The sequence below is a fragment of the Gavialis gangeticus genome, unplaced genomic scaffold (assembly GCF_001723915.1).
Source record: "Gavialis gangeticus isolate Ggan-Ray unplaced genomic scaffold, GavGan_comp1, whole genome shotgun sequence".
In the NCBI taxonomy this organism is placed as follows: Eukaryota; Metazoa; Chordata; order Crocodylia; family Gavialidae; genus Gavialis; species Gavialis gangeticus.
In genome coordinates, this window is record NW_017729029.1 from 1,609,731 (window position 1) to 1,614,415 (window position 4,685).

The 4,685-nt window shown below is 43.1% G+C and overlaps 1 protein-coding gene across 1 annotated transcript in view; it reads left to right on the forward strand.

Moving 5' to 3' along the window:
- AR (androgen receptor) overlaps nt 1–4,685 on the forward strand; it is a 146,001-nt gene that overhangs the window by 21,399 nt on the left and 119,917 nt on the right. The gene's annotated exons all lie outside the window — the stretch shown is intronic.

The window sequence follows — 4,685 nt, forward strand, 5'->3', positions numbered from 1 at the left end:
TACTATGCTGTTAGTAAAACTATGAGTTTATATTAAATTAGTGGACAAAGTGCATGTTTGGGTTCATGTGAAAGAGCTGGTAAAATGCTTTATACCCTTACCACAAATCCTACCAATTTTGCTAAATCAGATTGTAGTACTTTCTGAAAAAGAAAAGCTATTTTATAAAAACAATAAAATTTGAATGTAAAACAGAACTGCCAGTGAAGCATTAAGGGAAACTATTTTAGTAACTCCGAGGCAATAATTCTAGTAATTTTTTTTTCACGGTGACTTGGAAAATTCTGTAGTAAATGCATTAATCAATTAGATTCTAAGATTTCAAACAGGCACGCACCTCCCCCCCCCCCATGTGAGCAATAAGTTTCACTAGGTTTTCAAGCTATTCAACAGAAAACCACAGATACATTTATGAGAACCATATGCAAGGTTGCATTTTTGCCTATTTTCCAATTCACTATAAAAAAACTGCAGGTTATTTAATTTTCAGTAAAATTATGCATTTGAATAATTTTTACTCTCCTTTTCACAAATATGCACATTCTGCTATATTAAATGATAAATCTGAGAATTTAAGGGGATACTAATAGCCTACTATGCTTATAAATAATGAAAAGTAATTTTATTCAAAGGATTACCTTTAGATATAATATAAACAGTACAACAAAATTGAAAACAAAGTTACATTTTAGTACTTAGAAACACAAACTAAATACTCTTGGTACATTTTAAATGTGTACCAGTAAATATTTGGCTTTGTCAGTAAATAATTAAGAAAATATAAAAAAATAAGCCCTTAGATGTAAACACACACTTACAGACACACAAATAATACGTTAACAATTTTAAATGGAAACCTGCAAACTGATCACAAGACATTTCTTCAGGAAGAAAGAGCTGACTTCTCCAGTGTCATCTGAAAATTTAACTTCAGATTGCTTCTAATATTACATTTTTTATGTATTGATAGTAAGCCAAACTAAGTTCTGGCCCTCCAGGCTGTGACTGCAGTACAGCTTTTCAGAATGCTTTTCTCCCTCTACCCTCTCTTCATATGAGGCTGACTGGATTAACAGCTTACAGACACAGTGGGAAAGCTACAATTTGCTGAAAAAGAAGTGGCATGTACAGATTTAATGGTGTTTGAACCAATTTTTGTAAATTGATATGGGATCCATAAGAAGATCCACAGAAGCATAACAAGTACAAGCAAGCCAAAATACAGTAGACATACACATGGAAAAAGAATATGAGAAACCAGATCCAGACCTTCAGAAATCAGTAGTCACACATAATAAAAGAGTCTCACTTGCACTCAGTCCTCAGATCATATAGTTTTTCAGCCTGTGCAAAGTAAGGCTATTACCTCTTTGGGGGTAGTGCTATTTGATAGATGGCTCACACATTCTGAAAACTAGACCTTTTGGCTGCACCGGTGAATAAACTCATCTCTGTTTAAAATGGAAAATTCCCTATTTATTCAGAGATACTTCACTATATCTCCAGTCAGTCCTCTTTCCAATCTGTTTCATGGTGTCACTTATACAGGAGCGCAGCATTTACTATTCTTCAGAGTGTACATCTTTTACCTGGCATACCTGGCTGTTACCAGAGTGGTCAACGTGTTGCGGTCAAGATGCAGTGACTAGTCATCTCCGTGGACTTGAATCCTGTGGCTGGCCACAGAAAAAAATATTTTAGGGTGGATTTCTCTACAGTTTAAAGGTGGCTAGGCTGGTATACACTGACCATGAATCAGTCTTTATCTGGTTGCCTCTTAACTTCCCGGGTGCAGGCAATTTCACCTGTCAAAATAGGGACACTGGGTGTGTCTACTACACTTCAATGCTTATTAGTTTATTTTAATGAGCTCTAAAGTGTTACAAAAAACTGTGCACTTTCACTAATGCACATTAAAATAAACAAATTCACTTTTTTCTAGTACCTCACAATGGAGGTACTAAATTGAATGTGTGTTACCAAAAGTGCATTAATGAATGTGTAGATGCTCCCACTGTGGCTTCATGCGCTCATGTTTGTACAAGGGCTTAGAGTTCTGCAGGCTGATGGCACTCATCACACCCAAAATACAATTATAGCTTTAAACAAGCTTTTCAAAATGTACATATGTTGTTGCAGGTAAACTTGTATTTCCAATGTTGTCAATGCTTCCTAAAAATACCAGGGCCTTTTACAATTTTGTCTTCCCTTCTGTATGTGGGGAAACATGCTGAAACATTTCAGTGGACATTTGGATTTATAAACATTTGTTTTCCCCTCCTGATCTCTTATGCGTATTTTAAGAGAACACCTTGTTCTAGCTTCTCTCATTCCCTTAGCGGCAGTTCATTTTCACTTCTAGGGGTAGTGCTACATTCTCAATCAATTTTGGGGACTTTCTGGATTGCACAACACATTCTATTCATTTCCATCTCTAGGAAAAAGCACCTCTAGGATGTCCCGGAGGCTTGAGTCAGGCCCGTTTCCAGCTATTTTGGCAGGATCATTTTGGTTTTCAAGTATCTGTTTTCTTGGAACCAGGATCTTCTCACATGTTGCACCACATTTCTCTCTATTTTCCCATTTTAGCTTTAGCTTTCTTCATGCTTTAGCTATGCTTCTTCTGCATGATGCTACTGATCGGTTACTGATTCAGGAATTCCAGTTCCTAAATCCTACTGGTTCCCCTCCCGCTTCCTTCTCCCCTTTAAGTAAGGCAGGTCTCCCTGCTAGGCACCAAAGGACAAAAGAAATTAGGCCAGACCCCGTAGTGGCACAAACTACACTCTCTTTTTCTGTGCGTTGTGTTTTCCCATCAGGCCACTTCCATGTAAGGTGGTACTTTCAGGGGCAATGAGATAGATGGGATTCTGGGAGGGCATCCTTACCATATGCATCTCCTCTCATCCATCAGTTGCCCTGTGAAGAGACATGATTTCCATAGAAAGGCCACTGCATTGTTATTTGTATGCATTTCCATTTTTATTTTTATCCTGTTTCTCCTCTGAACATGATTCTTCTTCCCTGACTGCCTCCACTCTTTTTCCATTTGGCTTAGATTGCATCTGTGGTGGAGATGAATGAGTAAGATTCTTCCTTCCATATCTCAATTCCGCAATTATGTCATTGGGGATATGCACACCATTGGGAATGGTGCCTGCTAGGAAATGAGAAAAATGGTTAGGAAACTGCAGCTTGGGAACCAGTGAGGGGAGCTCAAGTACTGTTTTTGGTAGGTCCTACATTAATTATGGTTACTGGGTATTTGTTTTTTAATTTTGCCAGGGAGAGAGACTGAAAAACAGATGCTTGGGGCTGGATTAGTACCTGTGCTATGTTTAAGATGACACCAAGACCTTGAGGAGGAGGGAGAGAGAGAGAGGCAAACTCCTTTGGTAACTGCACAACATACATGTTTTCTGTGGCTGTGAATTGTGCTTAGATGTTCAAAGTAGGAAGAAAACGGAAATAATAAGGCTGATGGGAGTATTTCTGGGAACACATTTTGATGAAAATGGACTCAAGAAGGTTCGTGCAGATTTTTCCACGCTCTCTAAATTGCAACTAGGAATTCCTATAGGTGGCAGGAAATGAGCTAATCCACAGTAAAGAAGTGTAATGTAGGAGGAAGATGAGCAAGGTGAGGGGCTGTACCCCACGCTACCTGCTTGCTTCTGCTTTGCTGCCAAGACCTTTCCTGCCTTTTTCCATTCACCTGGCTCCCAGAGCAAGAGTTACTGCGCAAAAAGATTTGGTTTCCCTTCTTTGGGGTGCTTCATTTACAGTTGGGTTTGTGCAGGGTTCTGGTACAAGCCAGTGTAAATGTGGGTGAGCTGAAGGACAGGGATGTGCATAAATATAGGTGGCCACATATGTAGGAGCATCTCTGAGTACCTGGCTAGAGATGAATGCACATAGGCACAGTTCCAGTCAAGCACCCTTGTCCCTCACCATGCGTCTAGCACCCATGCTGAATTTCACAGGCTTAGACCTGCAGGCTGGTGCATACTGAGGGGGCATGGGCTCGGCTGGGTGTCTGCTGCCTGTCTGCATTTGCAAGCCAAGTCAGTGGCTTTTTTACAGGTTTTGCATGGACTATGTCCTCTGCGAGAGACTGGTTGTGAATGGAGCTGCACACGGTGTGAGCACTTGTGTGTGAGACAGAGATCTGGGAATGTGCGTCTAGGAGAGATCTAGGTCAGAGTGTGTGAGAGATCCGGGCACGTGTGTGAAAGATATCTGGTGGGGGGAGGTCTGGGCGTGTGTGTGTGTGAGAGAGAGAGATCTGGGCACGTGTGTGAAAGAGATATCTGGGGGGAGGTTTGGGCACGAGGGGCCGGGGTGAACGAGAAGCGCAGAGGCCGCTTTGATTGACGCCCCTCCTGCTGCCGCCGCGCTGCTCAGCCCGGAGCCGCCTGCCAGCTCGGCTCGCCGAGGCCGGGGAGCCAGGAGGAAAGCAACTGGCTGCAGCTGAGCGGCGTGTGTCCAGCTCCCCGCTCCGAGCAGGGGGAGGGGAGCGGGAGTCAAGGCCCCGGGAGGGGCAGGGGAGCCCGGCGCGGCGCACTGCGGCGCCGGGGAAAGTTGCAGGGGAGACAAGCGCGCGGAGCCGTCGCGCGGGGGAAGCGCCGAGCGCGGCCGGAGCCCCCGTCCCGTCCCGACCCGACCCGACCCGACCCGACGTGCCC